At 38.2% G+C, this 25,744-nt stretch overlaps 2 long non-coding RNA genes across 3 annotated transcripts in view; both read right to left on the bottom strand.

Annotated features, from left to right (window-relative positions):
* LOC309660549 overlaps positions 1-25,744 on the bottom strand; it is a 391,217-nt gene that overhangs the window by 258,799 nt on the left and 106,674 nt on the right. The window lies entirely within an intron of this gene.
* Positions 17,893-22,696, bottom strand: LOC309660557. Its single transcript, XR_014263462.1, has 2 exons — positions 19,774-22,696; positions 17,893-19,718 (listed from the first exon to the last, which is right to left on the bottom strand). It is a non-coding gene; the product is annotated as an uncharacterized lncRNA (long non-coding RNA).

The raw sequence follows: 25,744 nt of genomic DNA, 5'->3' as shown, positions 1-25,744 counted from the left end.
AGTGTTGTTCAAGGTTTAAAATTTAATCCAAAGATTCTTTACTGTTACAAAGAAATATAAAGTTACCCTAAATTGAAATTGATTAATGGACATCAAAATAACTACAAACACCTCCAAAATTCTCCTTAACGGTGACATAAATAAAAGTATTTCAGAATTTCATTTTGGTTTGTGCTCCTCACTCCCTCAGGAGGCCCAAGGCGTAAAGGAATCAATGAATGCCAACCACACTGAAATGTCTCAAGAGACAGATTTACTTTTGCTTTAAAAAGTATGCTCTTTAACACTTTTCACCGGAGGTAATGAATCTCTGAAAGGAAAGAGCAAATGTTCTAATTCCTAAATACCTGACTAGTAGTATCATTTTATATATATATATAAGCCATTTTCATTCATCATGAATTATTCATGCACCTACCTTAATTTTAATTACCAACCCAACAGACTTAAAAATCACACGGCACCTAAAAATATAAACACTATCACACTGAAGTAGGGAATGCATTATTCTTTATACATAATTGCTATCATGCTGAGGTTGGGTTGCCACCTTTTCCTGTGAAACCACAAAGAGGTTCTGTATGTATGCCTTCAACATACGCACATGTTAGTTAAAAACAGACCCTTTTGGCAACCTTCTTTCTTCTAATACTTTTCATCCTAGAAGGTTTATTAGTTTTACTTTACAGGCCCATTCAGCAGTTATCGCTACTAAATAGAAGACTTCTCACCAGATAATTGACTCAGTAATTCATAAGGAGGACAGAAACTGGGGCTCTGAGAACTGCAAATTAGAGGTCCTTCTAGGAGTTATAGTAGTTCTAAAGCTCTGGCATAGTTTGCTAGGAATGAAGTAGATCCATATGACTGTGTGTGCAGGACTGCCTCCTGGGCACTCTCCCTAGCAAAGACTATTCAAGATTGACATCAGCTTCACTTATTCCATTTATATACCCATGAGCCAGGGACACAGCACTTTTAAATGCTGTAGGTTACCTTTCCATGAAACAGGGAAAGCAGGACTGCATGCTGCATTCCAAATATCCTGTATTTAACTCTCCCAAACACATTCAAATGAATACTTATTTCTTGGTAATAGAAAATACATTTTTAACTTTAAATTCTAGTTAAAATGCAAGTATGCTATTAACCATTAAGCAAATGCCCTCTGTTAAGGGCATTAACTGTTAAGTAAATGCTGCTATCAATAAGATAGTGTTTTTAAAAAAATTGTAAATTGATTATTGGCTCTAGCTATATAAGTAACTATCAGAACTTGAAGCATAGAATATCTAAACTAAGTCAGAATAATCATTTCAGCATTGTTAATAATAGTAGATGTTTGGAAAAATTTATGTCAAAATATATGTCAATACATATATCAGGAAGTTTTTACAAAGAATCAGGCTGACAGGTGAAATGAATGAACTATATTACTAAGTCAGAAAAACAAATCTCAGGGACTTCCCTGGTGGCGCAGTGGTTAAGAACACGCCTGCCAATGCAGAGGACACGGGTTTGAGCCCTGGTCCGGCAAGATCCCACTTGTCGCGGAGCAACTAAGCCCGTGCGCCACAACTACTGAGCCTGCGCTCTAGAGCCCGCGAGCCACAACTACTGAAGCCGCTGCGCCTAGAACCCGTGCTCCGCAACAAGAGAAGCCACCGCAATGATAAGACCGTGCACCACAAGGATGAGTAGCCCCCGCTCATGGCAACTAGAGAAAGCCCATGCTCAGCAACGAAGACCCAACGCAGTCAAAGATAAATAAATAAATAAATTTATTAAAAAAAATAAAAAGCAAATCTCAGAAGAGTACTTTTAGTATGGCATGATTTTTGTTAAAATATATACATTAACCCATTTAATCTTTGTAACAACCATATGGAGAAAATACTATTATTGTAATACTTATTTACAGATGTGGTAAATGAAGTACAAATAAGTTCTTTAAAAATGGCCAAGGGACTGGGATTTCAATCCAGGCAAACTAGTATCAGAGTACAATTCTAATCCAACCACTCGTTTTTATTTAGAAGCGGGTGATTTCACAGAGTTAATGAAAAGAAAAAAGAAATAAATATATCAAGTTTATCAAAATGCAAAAATTTCAATATTCAACTTATAAAAACTCATTGCAAAAATTTCTCAAACTGATTTATGCCAAAATGTATCAAACTCCTCAAACTACTCCAAGTCATATATATATATTTTTGGAATATTTCTGGCTGTAGGCTCTTCCAGTAAGGCTGGAAGGCTGTATCTCTTCTAATAATTAAATAAATCCTTCTCAAAACAAACCAAAAAAAAAAAAAAAGATGAGAAATGGCATGAACATGTAAATTCTACCCAAACCTTGTCAAAACTACACACATCTCTTTTTACCCATTTTTAAAATAAAGATTGTACTCTTGGAGAACAGGCCCTGGATTTGTCAACACAACATGACAGTATTAAAAATATTAGTTTTTTGGGGTTTTTATTTTTTTGCTTACTAATTACTTGGATGATAATTTTCATGGAACTTTGCAAAGCAGAAAATGAAACACCAATAAACTCTGTAATCAGACCCCTCTGTTCTATTCTAGAGAACCTGAAACCTTTCAGGTGCTTTATAGTTTGCATCTCTTGTCAATTCTCATGTTCCTTTTGACAATCAGATGCCAACAGCCCCAAACATGCACAGCCATCTATACATTTATTCTTAAATTCCATTGCAATTAGAAGCATCACCAGTAAGATGAACAGCTTAATTTAAAGGGACAGAGTTATTTAAATGGTGAGATTACCCATTTCCTACTGTAATTTTTATTACTATATATTAGGAGTACTTAGTGCATTCTTGTCTTGTATTGTTGACTAAAACTGACCACCAACTCTATGTTTCAATTTTGTCTAAATCTTTTAAGCTATTCTAAATACTGAAATTTTACAGGAAAATTCCTATGCAACATAATCCAACAATGTTCTTACTAGTTTGTGAAAAGCAATAAAAAGCCTTTGAACCAAACTCCTTTTTTTGTGTGTTTGCTAAACCATTCCAGGGAATGTCATGCCTATTGTATGTATTAGATTCCTTCCCATTATGATTTTGCAAGAAACTCGTTCCATTTCAAAACACACCTGCTATAAACCATAACTGTGCCAGTTATTTGCAACATGTCCAGAGCTGAGCTGGGGCTCACTAAATTGAGGCTTTGAGAGCTGAATTTTAAATATTCAGGAATTTTGCAAGCCTGTTCTTAAACTATTGGTAGCTTTAAATGGGCCATGGGTTACATGATGAAACTCTGCAAAGCCTACAAAATTAGACCTTTTCCCCCTCTTAGAGAGTTGTTTTACCAGTGTGCCGCTGGGTTTACCAGGCATGATCATTTCTTAACAATGCTGTTAACCTTATTGAAACTAAGGAATCTGTGGATCACATACAGACTGTCACCTTCATGCTTTGTCACTCCTATATAAGTGGTTGAGCAAAATTATAAAGGATGATTTCCTGAAGGTTACTGGAAAAGGAAATTAATTTTCACAACTTTTCTAGGTTTCCCATTGCCAAAAGGTCACTTCTTGTGAAAAAATAGGAGACAGTTCTGCTTATTTAAAAATGATCTATCAAGATGTCTTAAATGTTTCCTTTCTGTTTTAGCTGAGGTCTTATTAGTCTATGAGCAGCATATTAACCATATTGCCTTGTCTGTTCTTTCCTCCTTCATGCCACCAAAGTTATTTTTTTAGTAGGCACTATGGAGCCAGAACAAGGTACTTTGCTGCTCAGTTAAAGTTAACTGGGGCCACAAGTGGTCTTACACAAGATCTAGGGAACAGATGGGCCAGTAAAGCAGGGCCATGGTGACCAGCCATAAAAGAACTCCTCCCAGGGTGTCTTAACAACAGCCGAAGTATTAGAAGCATTTCCTTTAGAGCCATCTGGCTTTGATTTTTCTAGCTTTTTTTTTTTTTTTTCTGTCAACACACAGAGCCACAAAGTTAAGGAAGCAATAATTCTTCTCTAGTTACTGTAACTGCTGATGCAAAACCACCAATTTCTCTAAAGCCACTCATCAAGTACAGGGGCCCATCTCTCAGAAGACTATTCTGTGGGTTAAAAGACTATGTTAGCTAATGGGGGAGCGGTACAAAATGACTATTCTGTGGTTTAAAGTCAGTGTACATGTTCTTCAAGAGTTCTTACAATTATAGGTTCAAGTGATGTTCGTTTATTTTATCCCAACTGTAATTGAAGACCCAGTTATTCCCTTCTACTACCTCCAAAAAGTACTTTTTAAAAATGAAGAAAAGTAATGGTTCTCTTTTGGAAAGTACTCCTTTCCCCACTCCCACCCTGACATTTATTCTGACAATAATTGAAGTCATTTTAATGGTACCTAGGTAATAAATTCAGTTATATTTACTAAAGCTTTATGAAGTTCTGATTAGACCCATCACTTAGGTAAGGAAATCTCATGTACATTGTTGAAGGGGAAGATTCCCACTAGGAAAGGGGAAATGGCTGACAACGTCCAAATGTAAAAGCATTTAGAAGATGAGGAAGTCAATTAGCAGAGTGGGAAGAGGAGGTGAATGAAAATATATGGTAGTGTTTGAGAGTTTCTGATGAATAACTGGGCTCAAATCAAAGGTTACATGTGATTATAAAGACTGAGAATTGATGGTCCAAGATCAACCTTGATGCAGGAGAAAAACAAAAAGAGATGCTTGCCATTGTGGTCTCTCCTAAGATACAGAATTTGAGAAAAGAGACTGGATTCTAAAAAACAGTAAATAAGTTAAAAGGCTGAGATTGAATTGTAATCAATAAAACTAGATGTCCCTGAAGAAATAAAGCCATAAACAGAAAAATAAACCATATTTTAGAAGCTACGGAAACATGGTCAAGTATGCCATAGGGTACAAGTTGGGTCTGGTTGAAGCTATGAACAGTGCATGGATAGCAGAGGTCCACTTCGATTTTGCACTTTCTTCATAGCACAAGTGCTAGCTTTCTGGTTTAATGGAGTCATATAGGAACAGTGGTGATGCTGATGGCAAGCTTTCAGTTATCTTAGATTTTTGTAGCTCCTTGGCTCTTTCTTTTGGTTTAAAATAGCAGTCCAATTGTACCATGCCTTGTGCTTATTCTGACACAAAGTACTGGCTTTATAGCGTTCCTGACTGGACCAAAATGTCAGCTGGTCAAGAGGAAGCAGTGATGGATTCAGTCTGGTTAAGTTTCTCTTTGACTTGAAACTTAAGGTATTGAAATAAGATCATCTACAGCACCTTGAGTGGGAGTAATTCTGCTGAAGAACCAGATGCTAATTAGTATATTAAATGATTCTACTTTAATTAACAAAATTTAATTTTGGGGGCAGTTTTAACTTCAGAGCAAAACTGAACAAAGAGAACAGAGCTCCCATATATCCCCTGCCCGCCCTCCCCACACACACATACACTTCCCCACCATCAACATCTGCACCACAATGGTACATTTGTTAAAACTATGAACCTACATTGTTTGGTTTGACATTTATCCTGCTTGGTGTTCTTTGAGCCTCCTGGATCTGTGGGTTGGTGTCTGACAATAATTTGGGAAATTCTCAGTCATTATTGCTTCAAACATTCTGTGTCTTTCTCTCTTTTTTCTCCTTCTGGTATTTCCACTGTGTGTATGCTAAACCTTTTGCAATTGTCCTGCAGCTCTTGGATTTTCTGTTCTTCTTTTTGAAATATTTTTTCTCTTTGCTTTTTAGTTTTGGAAGTTTTTATTGTCATATCCTCAAGCTTAAGAGATTCTTTCCTCAGCTGAGGACAGCCTGCTACTGAGCCCAACAAAGGTATTCTTCATTTTGTTAGTGTTTTTATCTCTAGCATTTCTTTACAATTCTTTCTTAGAATTTCCATCTCTCTGCTTACATTATCTATCTGTTCTTGCATATTGTCTACTTTTTCCATTAAAGCCCTTAGAATACTAATCATAGTTGTTTATTCTTTAAATTCTTGGTCTGATAATTGCAACATTCTTGCCATATCCAACTCTGGTTCTGATGCTCCTTAAGTCTTTTCAAACTGTTCAAACAGAAATGCCTTTTAGTATGCACTGTAATTTTTTTGTTGAAAGACAGGTGAGAAGTACTGGGTAAAAGAACTGCAGCAAATAGGCCTTTAGTAATGCAGTGGTGAGGTGTGGGGGAGGGGAAGCATTCTGTAGTTCTATGCTTAAAACAGTCTTTTAATCTGTGCTCCTGAAACTTCACCAGTACTTCTCACTCCCCTGCTTCCTCCAGGTGGGACAGGAACACTAGAGGAAGATGGGTGTTTCCCTTCCCCCAGGTAAAGTAGGCTCTGATAAAATCCCTGTAGCAGATTAGGCTCTGATAAAATAGTTTCCTCCCAAGGACAGGTCTTATTAAAAAGAACAGAGTGTTCTGGTCTATTACAAAATATTTCCTTTTCCCCTCTCCCTGCTGGAAGCACATGGGAATTTTTCTCTGATATTCACTCTGAGGATCTGGTTGAGCTCCTGGAGGTAAAACTCACAAAAGCATGAGGATGCCCCTATGACTGGATTCCCCTGGAGTTTTTAACCCTCAGACTTGTTCATATTGAACCTCTAGAAATTTGTCAATCACAGTTCAGGTCTTCCTATCTAGGCACTGGTTCTTAAAGAAGGTTCTGCTCATGGATTTCTGCTCTGGTAAATTGTGCTTTTCTGTATGTGCCTGTCTGTCTCTCCAATTTTTAGGGTAATGGTTTGCCCTGTGACATCAGTTCTCTGATGGTTCTAAGAAGAGTTGATTTTTCAGTTTATACAGTTTTTTACTAGTTGTCAGAACAGAGTAGCAACTTCTAAGCTTCTAACATGCTGGCCTGAAGCTGGAAGTTAGCCACTCTATTTCTAAATCTTGAAGAACTTAGCTGAAACAAAGACAGCAAAGTCTATCAATAAAATGAGCTAAGACTTTGAGATCAAGCAGAGGTAACACAGACAATTTTGAATTGCTAAAGCTGATATTCTGTTACTAATTTTCTCTGAGAAAATGACAGGCAGTAGGATTTATGAATATGAAGCAAGAAAGAGCTGCTTAATTCAATTAAAAAGAAGTTGGGTATCTTAACACATTGATTTAAGGTATTCTGAAATTATCTTTAATGTTACAAAAAATAAAATTACTTATAAATAAATTGATAGTTTGCTTTTTAAGAAAAAGCAATTTGTTTTCAATTTTAACATAGTATACTCCACACCCACATGTAGTTTTGTTAATGAAAAGAACACACATGCTACCTATTGATTTCATGGCAAAATATAAAAAGGAACTAACATACCAAATTTTCTACACAAACACACATATATATTTTAAGTGACTTAGAGGGTTACCTCTGTGTAAAGACTGCACAAAAATTTTCCATTTGTTCTATATAAAAAATAAAAATAAAAAGGCAGAACAAGAACAAACTGAAGAAAAGGAAACCAGTTTTTAACAGAAATAAGGGATAAGTCTGAACATTGTCACTGGGAAGTCTATAAGGGCTAAACTTAAATGGATATGCATAAAATGCTGAGGAATGTGTCTTAAAGCTGTATTTGCAAAGTAAGCACTCTTTTATTTAATTTACATATGATACATTGGGTGAGGAGTGTTAGCTAAGCCACCACTTGCCCCCAATACTGATCATGTACCATATGCTGAGATACGGCTGCCAGGGGTGGTAAAATTAGACCCTGGGTGTAATGTAGAACATTCAGAGCAGGTACTCAGTTACATACTTGTAGATATCAGAGGGAGTGCAAAGTTCTTCTCAAGGAAGCAGCATTCTTTGAGTCATATAAAGAATACCTCCTTCCCTGGGACAGCCAGGTCTCAGTATGCTATTTGGAGTGTAGTACAGTCCTCAGTCTTGTGGGACTTTGTAGAGTAGCAGAGAATGTGGGACTGAAAGGAATAGTGGAGAAGTGCCATGTTACAGGAATAGCTATTGCTTTTTAGGAAAATCAAGAAATACTGGAGAAGAGAATTCCCAAGATGGCAGAGTAGGAAGACCCTGAGCCCACTTCCTCTCATGGGCACACCAAAATGACAACTATTTACAGAAAAACTATTATGAGAAAGACTAGAACCTACCAGAAAAATTCTTCTGCAACTAAAGACATAAAGAAAGAACCACAAGACAGATAGGAGGAGCACAGTCGCTGTATAGCTAAGACCCACAACCCTGGGTGGGCAACCCACAAATGGGAGAATAATTATAATAACAAGGGTTCTCCCAAATGAGCACAGGATCTGAGCCCCACATTGGGTTCCCCAGGCTGGGGGTCCTGCACCAGGAAGATGAGCCCCCTAAAATGTTTGGCTTTGGAGGCCAGTGGGGCTTACTTTCAGAAGAGCCAGAGGGTTGTGGGAATAGAGACTTTACTCTTTCTTAAAGGGCACAAGTAAAATTTAACACACTCCAGGACCCAGAGCAGAAGCAGTAATTTGAAAGGAGCCTGGGTCAGACCTACCTGCTGATTTTGGAGAGTCTCTCAGAGAGGCCGGAGGCAACTGGAGCTCACCCTGGAGACAGAGACACTGGTATCAGCCATTTTGGGGAGCTGCTTCTACCATGTGGACACTGGAGTTAGCAAGTGCCCTGTTGGAATCCTCCCTCTAACTTACTCACATCAGAACCTAGCTCTGCCCCTGTCCATCAGCCAGTAGGCACCAGTACTGGGACACGTCAGATCAAGCAATTAACTGGGTGGGGACATAACCTCACCTACCAGCAAACAGACTGCTTTAAGACCCCCTGATCCTAGCCCCTGGACATGGCCTAACCCACCAGAGGGCTCAGAACATGGTCCCACACACCAGTGCACAGCCACTAGACCTAGGACCCTTGGGACCCTGTAGCCAGAGACCCCAGGAATCAGATCCGCCTACTGGTGGTCAGGCACCCAGAAACTAATAAAAGACTCTCACTATATATAATCAAAAATTGACAGAATTGAAGACAGAAATAGATAGTTCTATAATAATAGTGACTTCACTAACCACTTTCAAGACTATATAGAACAAGGTTGAGGTGTGTGGACAAGAGACGAGAGTAGGAAGACCCTGTGCTCATGCGGAAGACCCTCCCCTCATGGGTACACCAAATTTACAACTATTTACAGAGAAACTATCAATGAGAACAACCTGAAGACAAGCAAAAAATATCTTCCACAGCTAAAGATATAAAGAACGAACCATAGTGAGATAGGCAGGAGGGGATGAGACATAGTATAGTCAAGATCCACACCCTTGGGTAGGTGTCCCACAAAAAGGAGGATAATCACAATTACAGAGGTTCTCCCCAAAAAGCGAATGGTCCAAGCCCCACATTGGTCTCTCCAGCCCAGGAGATTTGCACAGGGAAGACAAGCCCCCAGAATGTCTGGCTTTGAAGGCCAGCAGGGCTTGTGTATAGGACAGCTGGAGGGCTGGAAGAGACAGATACTCCACTCATAAAAGATTAAAAGATTCATACAAATTTTCACATGCTCTGAGACCCAGCATGTAGGCAGTAATTTGAAAGGAGCCTGACTCTGCTCACCAGTGAGCTAGCACTAGCCCCTGGGCACCTAAGGGTTCCACAGCTAGCCTCCTTATGACCCAGCCCTGCCAACTAGCAACCAGCAGCCTCTGCACAAGGCAGGGCCTGGCAACCAATCAGACTGGGGGCCAGCCCCACCTACCATAATGCCCACAGAAGTCAGCCCACCACAACAGAAGGATGCACGCAGCCCACAAAGGGGGCACCCCTAGAGTATATAGCTCTGGTGACCAGAGGGGAGTGTGCTCCTCAGACATACAGGACATTTCCTATGAGAGGCCACTTCTCCAAGGTCAGGAAACACAACAACCTTCCAGGTACCTAGAAATAAAAACAGCAAATCACACAAAATGAGGTGACAGAGGAATATGTTGTAAATGAAGGAACAAGATAAAACCCCAGAAGAACTAAGTGAAGTGGAGATAGGCAACCAACCAGATAAAGTATTCACAGTAATGATCATAAAGATGATCAAAGAACTTGAAGAAGAATGGATGAACAGAGTGAGAAGTTAGAAGTTTGTAGCAAAAACAGACATAAAAACTACAAAAACTGAAATGAAAAATATACTAGAGGAAATCAACAGTAGACTAAATGATACAGAGGAACAGATCAGCAAGCTGGAAGACAGAGCAGTGTAATTCACTGAAGCTGAACTGAAAAAAGAAAAAGGATTAAAAGAAATGAGGGCAGTTTAAGCGACCTCTGGGACAACATCAGTCATACTAGCATTCTCATTATAGGAGTCCCAGGAGGAAAAGAAAGAGAGAAATGGATGGGAAACATATTTGAAGACATAATAGCTGAAAACTTCCCTAACCTGGGAAAAGAAACAGATTTCCAAGTCTAGGAAGCACAGAGAGTCCCAAAACGGATCAACACAAAGAGGACCACACCAAGACTCACTGTAATTAAAATGCAAAAGATAAAGATAAAGAGAGAATATTAAAAGCAGCAAATTACATAGAAATTCACATTAGGCTATCACCTGACTTTTCAGCAGAAGCTCTGCAGGCCAGAAGGGAGTGGCATGATATATTTAAAGTGATGAAAGGGAAAAACCAACAACCAAGAATACTCTACCTGACAATGATCTCATTCAGATCTGATGAAGAGATCAAAAGTTTTTCAGACAAGTAAAAGCTAAAACAGTTCAGCACCAGAAAACCAGCTTTACAAGAAAATGATAAAGGAACTTACCTAAGCAAAATAGAAATGTCCACAGTTAGAAACATGAAAATTATAAAAGGAAAAAGCTCGTCAGTAAAGGCAAATATCAGTACAGGTAGTAAACCAACCAGTACTATTGGTAAGAAGGTTAAAAGAAAAGCAGTTAAGAGATCCACAAAACAAAGAGCTGTAAAATATGATGTCAAAAACTGTAATTGTGGGGGGAGTGGAATAAAAATGCAGGGTTGTTAAAATACATTTGAAATTGATCAGCATTTGAAAGAGATCAGCAACTAAAAATAATCATATATACAAACACACAAACACACACATATATAGTGCTATATCTTGTTTAAATCTCTTACTGACCACAAACCAAAAATCTATAATAGACACACACACAAAAAGAGAAAGGAATCCAAATATAACAACACTGAAGATAGTTGTCAAATCACAAGGGAAGAGAACAAAAGAAGAAAGGAACCGAAAAGAACTATAAAAACAAACCAAAAATTCTTAACAAACTGGCAATAACAAAGTGGCAATGTAAGTAGACTAAATGTAAGTAGACTAAATTATAACAAACTGACAATGTAAGTAGACTAAATGCTCTAATCAAAAGACATAGAGAGTTTGGCTCAAGATGGTGAAGTAGAAGGACGTGTGGTCATTCCCTCTTGCAAGAGCACTGAAATCACAACTAACTGTTGAACAATCATCAACAGGAAGACACTAGAACTCACCAAAAAATATACCCCACATCCAAAGACAAGGGAGAAGCTGCAATGAGATGGTAGGAGAGGCGCAATCACAATAAAATCAAATCCCATAACCACTGGGTGGGCGACTCACAAATTGGAGAACAATTATACCACAGAAGTCCACCCACTGGAGTGAAGGTTCTGAGCCCCACGTCAGGCTTCCCAACCAGGGGTCCAGCAATGGGAGGAGGAATTCCCAGAGAATCAGACTTTGAAGGTTAGTAGGATTTGATTGCAGGATTGCAGGACTTCGACAGGACTGGGGGAAACAGAGACTCCACTCTTGGAGGGCACACACAAAGTAGTGTGAGCATCAGGACCCAGGGGGAAGGAGCAGTGACCCCATAGGAGACTGAACCAGACCTACCTGCTAGTGTTGGAGGGTCTCCTGCAGAGTCTGAGGGTGGCTGTGGCTCACCATGGGGACAAGGACACTGGCAACAAAAGTTTGGGGGAGGACTCCTTGGCGTGAGCTCTCCCACAGTCCACCATTAGCCCCATCAAAGAGCCTGTAGACTCCAGTGCTGGGTAGCCTCAGGCCAAACAACCAACAGGGAGGCAACTGAGCAACACCCATCAGCAGACAAGCAGATTAAAGTTTTACTGAGCTCTGCCTACCAGAGCAACACCCAGCTCTACCCACCACCAGTCTCTCCCATCAGGAAGCTTGCACAAGCCTCTTAGGTAGCCTCATCCACCAGAGGACAGACAGCAGAAGCAAAAAGAACTACAATCCTGCAGCCTGTGTAATGAAAACCATATTCACAGAAAGAAAGACAAAATGAAAAGGCAGAGGACTATGTGCCAGATGAAGGAACAAGATAAAACACCAGGAAAACAACTAAATGAAGTGGAGATAGGTAACTTCCCAGAAAAAGAATTCAGAATAATGATAGTGAAGATGATCCAGGACCTTGGAAAAAGAATGGAAGCAGAGATCGAGAAGATGCAAGAAATATTTAACAAAGACCTAGAAGAATTAAAGAACAAACAGAGATGAACAATACAATAACTGAAATGAAAAATACACTAGAAGGAAACAATAGCAGAATAACTGAGGCAGAAGAAAGGATAAGTGACCTGGAAGACAGAATGGTGGAATTCACTGCCATGGAACAGAATAAAGAGAAAAGAATAAAAAGAAATGAAGACAGCCTAAGAGGCCTCTAGAACAACATTAAACGGACCAACATTCACATTATAGGGGTCCCAGAAGGAGAAGAGGGAGAGAAAGGACCCGAGAAAATATGTGAAGAGATTACAGCCAAAAACTTCCCTAACATGGGAAGGAAGTAGCCACCCAAGTCCAGGAAACACAGAGAGTCCCAGGTAGGATAAACCCAAGGAGAAACACACAGAGACACATAGTAATTGAACTGACAAGAATTAAAAACAAAGAAAAATTATTAAAAGCAACAAGGGAAAAACAAAAATAACATACAAGGGAACTCCCATAAGGTTAACAGCTGATTTCTCAGCAGAAACTACAAGCCAGAAGGGAGTGGCACGATATATTTAAAGTGATGAAAGGGAAGAACCTACAACCAAGATCACTCTACCCAGCAAGGAGCTCATTCAGACTTGATGGAAAAATCAAAAGCTTTACAGACAAGCAAAAGCTAAGAGAATTCAGCACCACCAAACCAGCTCTACAAGAAATGCTAAAGGAACTTCTCTAAGTGGAATACACAAGAGAAGAAAAGGATCTAAAAAAAACAAACCCAAAACAATTAAGCAAATGGTAATAGGAACATATCGAGAATTACCTTACATGTGAATGGATTAATGCTCCAACCAAAGGACACAGAGTGGCTGAATGGATACACAAACAAGACCTGTATATATTCTGTCTACAAGAGCTTCACTTCTGACCTAGGGACACATACAGACTGAAAGTGAGGGGATAGAAAAAGATATTCTATGCAAATGGATATCAAAAGAAAGCTGGAGTAGCAATACTCAAAACAGATAAAATAGACTTTGAAATAAAGAATGTTACAAGAGACAAGGAAGGACACTACATAATGATAATGCAATGCAAGAAGCAGATATAACAATTATAAATATATATGCACCCAATAAAGGAGCACCTCAATGCATAAGGCAAATGCTAACAGCTATAAAAGAGGAAATCAACAATAACACAGTAATAGTGGGGGTCTTTAACACCTCACTTACTCCAATGGACAGATCATCCAGACATAAAATTTTGTTTTGTATTTTTGAATTTTATTTTATTTATTTTTGTTATACAGCAGGTTCTTATTAGTTATCCATTTTATACAGACAGAAAATTCTGTCAGACAGAATATTAATAAGGAAACACAAGCTTTAAGTGACACAATAGACCAGACAGATTTAATTGATATTTATAGGACATTCCATCTGAAAACAGCAGATTACACTTTCTTCTCAAGTGCACATGGAACATTCACCAGGATAGATCACATCTTGGGTCACAAATTAAACCTTGGTAAATTTAAGGAAATTGATATCATATCAAGCATTTTTTCCAACCACAACACTATGAGATTAGAAATAAATTATATGGAAAAAACGTAAAAAACACAAACACATGGAGGCTAAATGATGCATTACTAAATAACCAAGAGATCACTGAAGAAATCAAAGAGGAAATAAAAAAATACCTAGAGACAAATGACAATGATCCAAAACTTATGGGATGCAGCAAAAGCAGTTCTAAGAGGGAAGTTTATGGCAATACAATCCTACCTCAAAAACAAGAAAAATCTCTAATGAACAATCTACCATTTCACCTAAAGGAACTAGAGAAAGAAGAACAAACAAACCCCAAAGTTAGTAGAAGGAAAGAAATCATAAAGATCAGAGCAGAAATGAATGAACTAGAAACAAAGAAAACAATAGCAAAGATCAATAAAACTAAAAGCTGGTTATTTGAGAAGTTAACAAAATTGATAAACTTATAGCCAGACTCAGCAAGCAAAAGAGGGAGAGGACTCAAATTAATAAAATTAGAAATGAAAACAGAGAAGTTACAACAGACACCACAAAAAATACAAAGCGTCATAAGAGACTACTATAAGCAACTCTATGCCAATAAAATGGACAACCTAGAAGAAATGGACAAATTCGTAGAAATGTGAAACCTTCCAAGACTGAATGAGGAAGAAATAGAAAATATGAACAGACCAATCACAAGTAATGAAATTGAAACTGTGGTTAAAAATCTTCCAACAAACATCCAGGACCAGATGGCTTCAGAGGTGAATTCTATCCAACATTTAGAGAAAAGCTAACACCGGTCCTTCTCAAACTCTTCCAAAAAGTTGTAGAGGAAGGAACACTCCCAAACTCATTCTACAAGGTCACCATCACCCTGATACCAAAAGCAGACAAAGATACTACAAAAAAAGAAAATTACAGACCAATATCACTGATGAATATAGATGCAAAAACCCTCAACAAAATACTAGCAAACAGAATCCAACAACAAATTAAAAAGATCATACACCATGATCAAGTGTGATTTATCCTAGGGATGCAAGGATTCTTCACTATACACAAATCAATCAATGTGATATACCATATTAACAAATTTAAGAATAAAAACTATATGATCATCTCCATAGATGCAGAAAACGCTTTTGACAAAATTCAACATCTATTTATGATAAAAACTCTCCAGAAAGTAGGCACAGAGGGAACCTACCTCAACATAATGAAGGCCATATATGACAAACCCACAGCCAACATCGTTCTCAATGTTGAAGAACTGTGGTGAAAAACTGAAACCATTTCCTCTAAGATCAAGAACAAGACAAGGAGGTCCACTCTCATCACTATTATTCAACATAGTTTTGGAAGTCTTAGCCACAGCAATCACGGAAGAAAAAGAAATAAAAGGAATCCAAATTGGAAAAGAAGTAAAACTGTCACTGTTTGCAGATGACATGATACTATACATACAGAATCCTAAAGATGCTACCAGAAAACTACTAGAGCTTATCAATGAATTTGGTAAAGTTGCAGGTTAAAAAATTAATGCACAGAAATATCTTGCATTCCTATACACTAACAACAAAAGATCAGAAAGAGAAATTAAGGAAACAATCCCATACACCATTGCAACGAAAAGAATGAAATACCTAGGAATAAACCTACCTAAGGATATAAAAGACCTGAATTCAGAAAACTATAAGACACTGATGAAAGAAATCAAAGGTGACACAAACAGATGGAGAGATATACCATGTTCTGCATTGGAAGAATCAACACTGTGAATATGACTATACTACCCAAAGCAATCTACAAATTCAGTGTAATCCCTATAAAATTATCAATGGGATTTTTTTCAGAACTAGAACAAAAAAATCTTAAAATTTGTATGGAGACACAAAAGACCCCAAATAGCCAAAGCAACCTTGAGGGGGAAAAAAACTGAGCTGGAGGAATCAGATTCCCTGACTTAAGACTATACTACAAAGCTACAGTAATCAAGACAATATGCTACTGGTAGAAAAACATAGATAATATCAATGGAACAGGGTAGAAAGCCCAGAGATAAACACAAACACCTACAGTCAATTAATCTATGACAAAGGAAGCAAGGATATACAGTGGAGAAAAAGCAGTCTCTTCAATAAGTGGTGCTGGGAAAACTGGACAGCTACATGTAAAAAGAATGAAATTAGAACACTCCCTAAAACCATACACAAAAATAAACTCAAAATGGATTAAAGACCTAAATGTAAGACTGGACACTAGAAAACTCTTAGAGGAAAACAAAGGAAGAACATTCTTTGACATAAATCACAGCAAGATCTTTTTTGAGCCACCTCCTACAGTAATGGAAATAAAAACACAAATAAACAAATGGGACCTAATGAAACTTAAAAGCTTTGGCACAGCAAAGGAAACCATAAACAAGACAAAAAGACAACCCTCAGAATGGGAGAAAATATTTGCAAATGAATCAACAGACAAAGGATTAACCTCCAAAATATATAAACAGCTCATGCAGCTCAATATTAAAAAGAACAAACAACCCAATGAAAAAATGGGCAGAAGACCTCAATAGACATTTCTCCAAAGAAGACATACAGATGGCCAACAGGCACATGAAAACCTGCTCAACATCACTAATTATTAGAGAAATGCAAATTAAAACTACAATGAGGTATCACCTCCCACCAGTCAGAATGGCCATCATCAGAGAATCTACGAACAATAAATGCTGGAGAGGGTGTGGAGAAAAGGGAACCCTCTTGCACTGTTGGTGGGAATGTAAATTGATACAGCCACTATGGAGAACAGTATGGAGGTACCTTAAAAAACTAAAAGTAGAATTAACATATGACCCAGCAATCCCACTACTGAGCATATACCCAGAGAAAACCATAATTCAAAAAGAGACATGCACCCCAGTGTTCATTGCAGCACTATTTACAATAGCCAGGACATGGAAGCAACCTAAATGCCCATCGACAGACGAATGGATAAAGAAGATGTGGCACATATATACAATGGAATATTACTCAGCCATATAAAGGAATGAAATTGGATCATTTGTAGAGACGTGGATGGACCTAGAGACTGTCATACAGAGTGAATTGAGTCAGAAACAGAAAAACAAATATCGTATATTAACGCATATATGTGGAATCTAGAAAAATGGTACAGATGAACCAGTTTGCAAGGCAGAACTAGAGACAGATATAGACAACAAATGTATAGACACCAAGGGGTGAAAGTGGGGGATTGGGGGATTGGTGGGATGAATTGGGAGATTGGGATTGACATATATACATTAATATGTATAAAGTAGATAGCTAATAAAAAAAGACATAAGATGCTGAATGGATAAAAAACAAGAGATACGTGTGTGCACACGTGTGTGTGCACACGCACACACACACACACAGTAAGTCCCCTACATTCGAACCTCCAAGCTGTGCACTTTCAAAGATACAAATGTGTGTTCATATGTCCAGTCATGTAAGTTAGCTCACGTGACTGGCGTACATTGCCATGTGTGTGCATCCTCCACAAGTGGTTGCGCTTTTGTGTATTTTGCTGTACAATACTGTATAGAGTACAGTAGTACAGTATCTTTGTTTCAAGCCCAGGATGTCAGGAAGCAAGTGTAAAAGCAGCGGTGATGTAGCTGGTACTACTGTACTTTTCAAGGTAATGTACTGTAACATTAAAAATGTTTTCTTTATTTTTCTTTGTTTTTTTAATGTATTATTTGTGTGAAAAGTATTATAAACCTATTACAGTACAGTACTATATAGCCAATTGTGTTAGTTGGGTACCTAGGCTAACTTTGTTGGACTTATGAACAAATTGGACTTATGAATGTACTCTTGGAAAGAAATGTGTTCATATGTAAGGGACTTACTGTGTGTGTATGTGTGTGTGTGTGTGTGTGTGTGTGTGTGTGTGTGTGTGTGTATGTTGCCTATAAGAGACTCAATTCATATCTAAAAACACACACAGCCTGAAAGTGAGGGTATGGAAAAAGTCTTCAGTGCAAATGGAAATCAAAAGAAAGCTGAAGTAGCAATACTCATATCAGACAAAATAGGCTTTAGAACAAGGACTGTTACAAGAGACAAAGAAGGACACTACGTAATGATTAAGGGATCAATCCTAGAAGAAGATATAACAATTGTGAACATACATGCACCCAACATACATAAAGCAAATGTTAACAGACATAATGGGAGAAATTGACAGTAACACAATAATAGGGGACTTTAATACCCCACTTACATCAGTGTACAGATCATCTACACAGAAAATCAATAAGGAAACACTGGCTTTAAATGACACATTAGAACAGATTACCTTATATGTTCATTTGTTCTATTCATATATGTGTGTGTGTGTGTGTGTATACATATATATATATAAAACATTCCATCCAAAAGCAGCAGAATACACATTCTTTTCAAGTGCATATGGAACATTCTCCAGGATAGACCACATGCTAGGCCACAAAACAAGCCCAAGTAAATTCAAGAAAACTGAAATCATACCAAGCTTCTTTCCTGACCACAGAATAAAGAGACTAGAAATCAATTACAGGGGGAAAAAACCTGCAAAAAACACAAACACGTGGACGTTAAACAATATGCTACTAAACAAAAAATGGATAACTGAAGAAATCAAAGAAGTCCAAAAATGCCTGGAGACAAATAAAAAAGAAAACCCAAAGATCCAAAATCTATGGTACTTAGCAAAAGCAGTTCTAAGAGGGAAGTTTATAGCAATACAAGCAAGAAAAATCCCAAATAAACAACCTAACCTTACACCTAAAGGAACTAGAAAAGAAGAATAAACAAAACCCAAACTTAGTAGAAGGAAAGAAATCATAAAGATTAGAGCAGAAATAAATGAAATAGAGACTAAAAAAACAATAGAACAGATCAATAAAACTAAGAGCTGGTTTTGTGAAAAGACAAACAAAATTGATAAACCTTTAGCCAGACCCATTAAGAAAAAAAGAAGGAGGGCCAAATCAGTAAAATCAGAAATGAAAAAGGAGAAATTATAACTGACACCACAAAAATACAAATGATCATAAGAGGTTACTATGAATAACTATATGCCAATAAAATGGACAACCTAGAAGAAAGGGACAAATCCCAGAAATATACAATCTCCCGAGACTGAACCAGGAAGAAAAATAATATATAAAGAGACTAATTACCAGTAACAAAATGGAATCAGAAAACAAAACTAAACTCCCAGCAAACAAAAATCTATGACCAGATGGCATCAGGGTGAATTCTACCAAATATTTAAAGAAGAGTTAACACCCATCCTTAAATTGCAGAGGAAATAACACTTCCAAACTCATTCTATGAGGCCAGCAATACCTTGATACAAAAACCAAACAATGATATCACAGAAAAGCAAAATTACAGGCCAATATCAGTGATGAATGTAGATGCAAAAATCCTAAACAAAATATTTGCAAAACGAATCCAAAAATACATTAGAAGGATCATGTACTGTGATCAAGTTGATTTATCCCAGGGATGCAAGAATGGTTCAATATCTGCAAATCAATCAATACGGTACACCATATTAACAAATTAAAGAGTAAAGGCCATATGATCATCTCAATAGATGCAGACAAAGTTTTTGATAAAATTCAACATCCATTTTTGATAAAAACTCACCACAAATTGGGTACAGAGGGAACATACCTCAATATAAAAAAGACTATATATGATAAGCCCACAGGTAACATCATACTCAATGTTGAAAAGCTAAAAACATTTTCCCTAAGATCAGGTACAAGACAAGGATGCCCACTCTCACCACTTTTATTTAACATAGTATTGGAAGTCCTAACCACAGAAATCAGAGAAGAAAAAGGAATCAAAATTACAAAGGGAGAAGTACAACTGTCACTGTGGATGACATGACGCTATATATAGAAAATCCTAAAGATGCCACTAAAATCTACTAGAGCTCATCAATGAATTCAATAAAGTTGCAGTATACAAAATTAATACACAGAAATCTGTTTCATTTCTATATACCAACAATGAACTATCAGAAAGAGAAATTAAGGAAACAATCCCATTTATAATCACTTAAAAAAATAAAATAGTACACATAGGAATAGACCTACCTAAGGAGATAAAAGACTTACACTTGGAAAACTATAGGACACTAATGAAAGAAAATGGGGATGACACAAATAAATAGAAAGATATACTGTATTCATGGATTGGAAGGATTAATATTGTTAAAATGATCATACTACCCATGGCAATCTACAGATTCAATGCAATCCCTATCAAAAAAACGATAGCATTTTTCACAGAACTAGAACAAATAATTTTAAAATTTGTATGGAACCACAAAAGACCTTGAAAAGGCAAAAAAATCTTGAGAAAGAAGAGCAGAGCCACAGGTGAGGTATAACAATCCCTAACTTCCGACTATACTGCAAAGTCACAGTAATCAAAACAGTAAGATACTGGCACAAAAACAGACACATAGATCAGTGGAACAGAATAGAGAGCCCGGAAATAAAGCCATGCACTCATGGTCAATTAATTTATGTTAATGAGGCAAGAATATACAATGGAGCAAAGAAAGTTTCTTTAGTAAGTGGTGCTGTGAAAATTGGTCAACTACATATAAAATTAGAACATTTTCTCACAGCATATACAAAAATAAACTCAAAATGGATTAAAGACCTAAATTTAAGACCAGAAACCAAAAACTCCCACAAGAAATCATAGGTAGAACATTCTTTGACATAAATAGTAGCAATATTTTTTTGGATCTGTGTCCTAAGGCAAAGAAAACAAAAGCAGAAATAAACAAATGGGACCTAATTAAACTTAAAAACTTTTGCACAGCAAAGGAAACCATCAACAAAACAAAAAGAACCTACTGAATGTGAGAAAATATTTGCAAATGAATGATATAACCAATAAGGGGTTAATATCCAAAATATATAAACAACTCATAAAACTCAATATCAAAAATACCAAACAACCAAATTAAAAATGGGCAAAGACCTGAATTAGACATTTTTTTCCAAAGAAGACATAGAGATGGCCAACAGGCACATGAAAAGATGCTCAACATCACCTACCATCACAGGAATGCAAATCAACACCACAATGATATATTACCTCACACTTGTCAGAATGACTATCATCAAGAAGACCACAAATAACAAATGTTGTCAGGATGGGGAGAAAAGGGAACACTTGTGCACTGTTGGTGGGAATGTAAATTGGTGCAGCCACTATGGGAAACAGTATGGAGTTTCCTCAAAAAACTATAAATAGAACTACCATGTAATCCAGCAATTCCACTTCTGGGTATACATCTGAAGAAAACAAAAACCCTAATTCGAAAAGACACATACACCACAATGTTCACAGCAGCATTATTTACAATAGCCAAGATATGGAAGCAGTATAAGTGACCATTAACAGATGAATGGTTAAAGAAGATGTGGTATATATATATATATATATATATATATATATATATATATATATATAACGGAATATTTTTGCCATTTGCAACAACATGGATGGACCTGGAGGGTATTATGCTCAGTGAAATAAGTCAGACTAGAGAAAGACAAATACTGTATGCTATCACTTAACATGGAATCTAAAAAATAAAACAAATGAATGACGGTAACAAAAAATAAATAACATTAGCAAACTAGGACTAAATGAGCATTTCCTTAACTAGATTAATATATCTATCACGATCTCACAGAAAATATCAAATATCACCTTAATGATGAAGCTTTAAGAACTTTCTGTGAAAAACCAAAAAAAATGAAGATTCCTAGTATCATATTTCTATTCAACATTGTTTTGAAGTTCCCTAAAAAATATGACATAAAAAGATTTTGTAAAAAGTTATAAGAAAATAAACATTATTTGCAGAATGTATGATAATTTACATAGAAAACCCAAAAGAAAGTGAAGATAAATTAGCAGTATGAATAAGAGTTCAGTGAAGTTAAACAAGATTAATAAACAAATACTAATTGTAATTACACTATCAAGAAATAATTAGAGAAGGGAGCTTCAAGATGGCACAAGAGTAAGATGCAGAGATCACCTTCCTCCCCACAAATACATCAGAAATACACCTACATGTGGTACAACTCCAACAGAACACCAACTGAACGCTGGCAGAAGACCTCAGACCTCCCAAAAAGCAAGAAACTCCCCACGTACCTGGGTAGGGCAAAAAAAAAAAAGAAAAAACAGAGACAAAAGAATACAGACAGGACCAGCACCAGTGGGAGGGAGCTGTGAAGGAGGAAAGGTTTCCACACACTAGGAAGCCCCTTTGCGGGCAGAGACGGCAGGTGGCGGACGGGGAAGCTTCGGAGCCAAGGAGGAGAGTGCAGCAACAGGGGTGCGGAGCGCAAAGCGGAGAGATTCCCGCACAGAAGATCGGTGCTGACCAGCACTCACCAGCCTGAGAGGCTTGTCTGCTCACCCGCCGGGGTGCGCGGCAACTGGGAGCTGAGGCTCGGGCTTCAGAGATCGGATCCCAGGGAGAGGACTGGGGTTGGCTGTGTGAACACAGCCTGAAGGGGGCTAGTGCATCACAGCTAGCCAGGAGGGAGTCAGGGGAAAAGTCTGGAGCTGCAGAAGAGACAAGAGGCTTTTTCTTGCCTCTTTCATTCCTGGTGTGCGAGGAAAGGGGATTAAGAGCACTGCTTAAAGGAGCTCCAGATACGGGTGCAAGGCGCGGCTATCAGCGTGGACCCCAGAGACAGGCATGAGACGCTAAGGCTGCTGCTGCCGCCACCAAGAAGCCTGTGTGCAAGTACAGGTTACTCTCCACACATCCCCTCCCGGGAGCCTGTGCAGCCCGCCACTGCCAGGGTCCCGTGATCCAGGGACAACTTCCCTGGGAGAACGCATGGTGCGCCTCATGCTACTGCAACGTCAGGTTGGCCTCTGCCACCGCAGGCTCGCCCTGCACTCTGTACCCCTCCCTCCCCCCAAACTGAGTGAGCCAGAGCCCCCAAATCAGCTGCTCCTTTAACCTCGTCCTGTCTGAGCGAAGAACAGACGCCCTCAGGCAACCTACACGCAGAGGCGGGTCCAAATCAAAAGCTGAACCCCAGGAGCTGTGCAAACAAAGAAGAGAAAGGGAAATATCTCCCAGCAGCTTCAGGAGCAGCGGATTAAAACTCCACAATCTACTTGATGTACCCTGCATCTATGGAATACCTGAATAGACAATGAATCATCCCAAATTGAGGAGGTGGACTTTGGGAGCAACGATATATATATTTCTTCCCCTTTTTCACTTTTTGTGAGTGTGCATGTGTATACTCCTGTGTGTGATTTTGTCTGTATAGCTTTGCTTTTACCATTTGTCCTAGGGTTCTATCTGTTCGTTTTTTTTTTACTTAAAAATTTTTTTTTTCTTAATAATTATTTTTTATTTTAATAACTTTATTTTATTTTACTTTATTTTATCTTCTTTCTTTTTTTTCTCCCTTTTATTCTGAGTCGTGTAGAGGACAGTCTCCTGGTGCTCCAGCCAGCCGTCAGGACTGTGCCACTGAGGTTGGAGAGCCAAGTTCAGGACACTGGTCCACAAGAGACCTCCCAGCTCCACGTAATATCAAACGGCAAAAATTTCCCAGAGATCTCCATCTCAATGCCAAGACCCAGCTCCACTCAACGACCAGCAAGCTACAGTGCAGGACACCGTATGCCAAACAATTAGCAAGACAAGAACACAACCGAATCCATTAGGACAGAGGCTGACTAAAATCATAATAAGGCCACAGACACCCCAAAACACACCACCAAATGGGGACCTGCCGAACAGAAAGACAAGATCCAGCGTCATCCACCAGAACACAGGCACTAGTCCCCTCCACCAGGAAGCCTACAAAACCCACTGAACCAACCTTAGCCACTGAGGACAGAAACCAAAAACAACGGAAACTATGAACCTGCAGCCTGTGAAAAGGAGACACCAAACACAGTAAGTTAAGCAAAATGAGAAGACAGAGAAACACACAGCAGATAAAGGAGCAAGGCAAAAACCCACTAGACCTAACAAATGAAGAGGAAATCGGCAGTCTACCTGAAAAAGAATTCAAAAAAATGATAGCAAAGATGATCCAAAATCCTGGAAATAGAATGGAGAAAATACAAGAAACGTTTAAGAAGGACATAGAAGAACTAAAGAGCAAACAAACAGTGATGAACAGCACAATAAATGATATTAAAAATTCTCTAGAAGGGATCAATAGCAGAATAACTGAGGCAGAAGAATGGATAAGTGACCTGGAAGATAAAATAGTGGAAATAACTACTGAAGAGCAGAATAAAGAAAAAAGAATGAAAAGCATTGAGGACAGTCTCAGAGACCTCTGGGACAACATTAAATGCACCATCATTCGAATTATAAGGTTCACAGAAGAAGAAGAGAAAAAGAAAGTGACTGAGAAAATATTTGAAGAGATTATAGTTGAAAACTTCCCTAATATGGGAAAGGAAATAGTTAATCAAGTCCAGGAAGCACAGAGAGTCCCATACAGGAAAAATCCAAGGACAAACACACCAAGACACATATTAAAAAAACTACCAGAAATTAAATACAAAGAATAAATATTAAAAGCAGGAAGGGGGCTTCCCTGGTGGCGCAGTGGTTGGGAGTCTGCCTGCCAATGCAGGGGACACGGGTTCGAGCCCTGGTCTGGGAGGATCCCACATGCCGCGGAGCGGCTGGGCCCGTGAGCCACAATTACTGAGTCTGCGCATCTGGAGCCTGTGCTCCACAGCGAGAGGGGCCGCGATAGTGAGGGGCCCGCACACCGCGATGAGGAGTGGCCCCCGCTTGCCGCAACTGGAGGGAGCCCTCGCACGGGGATGAAGACCCAGCACAGCCATAAATTAATTAATTAATTAATTTTTAAAAAAGCAGGAAGGGAAGACAACAAATAACACATAAGGGAATCCCCATAAGGTTAACAGCTGATCTATCCGCAGAAACTCTACAAGCCAGAAGGGAGTGGCATGACATATTTAAAGTGATGAAAGAGAAAAACCTACAACCAAGATTACTTACCCAGCAAGGATCTCATTCAGATTTGACAGAGAAATTAAAAGCTTTACAGACAAGCAAAAGCTAAGAGAATTCAGCACCAACAAACCAGCTTTACAACAAATGCTAAAGGAACTTCTCTAGGCAGGAAACACAAGGGAAGGAAAAGACCTACAATAATAAACCCAAAACAATTAAGAAAATGGTAATAGGAACATGCATATCAACAATTACCTTAAATGTAAATGGATTAAATGCTCCAACCAAAAGACACTGACTGGCTGAATGGATACAAAAGCAAGACCCGTATATATGCTGTCTACAAGAGACGCACTTTATACACCTAGGGATAGTACAGCCTTAAAGTGAGGGGATGGAAAAAGATATTCCATGCAAATGGAAATCAAAAGAAAGCTGGAGGAGCAATTATCATATCAGACAAAATAGACTTTAAAATAAAGACTATTACAAGAGACAAAGTAGGACACTACATAATGATCAAGGGATCAATCCAAGAAGAAGATATAACAATTGCAAATATTTATGCAGCCAACATAGGAGCACCCCAATCATAAGGCAAATACTAACAGCCATAAAAGGGGAAATCGACAGTAACACAATCATAGTAGGGGACTTTAACACCCCACTTTCACCAATGGACAGATCATCCAACC

Source organism: Balaenoptera physalus (genome assembly GCF_965194825.1).
Source record: "Balaenoptera physalus genome assembly, chromosome: 4".
Lineage (NCBI taxonomy): Eukaryota > Metazoa > Chordata > Mammalia > Artiodactyla > Balaenopteridae > Balaenoptera > Balaenoptera physalus.
This window is presented reverse-complemented; position numbering and strand designations above follow the sequence as displayed.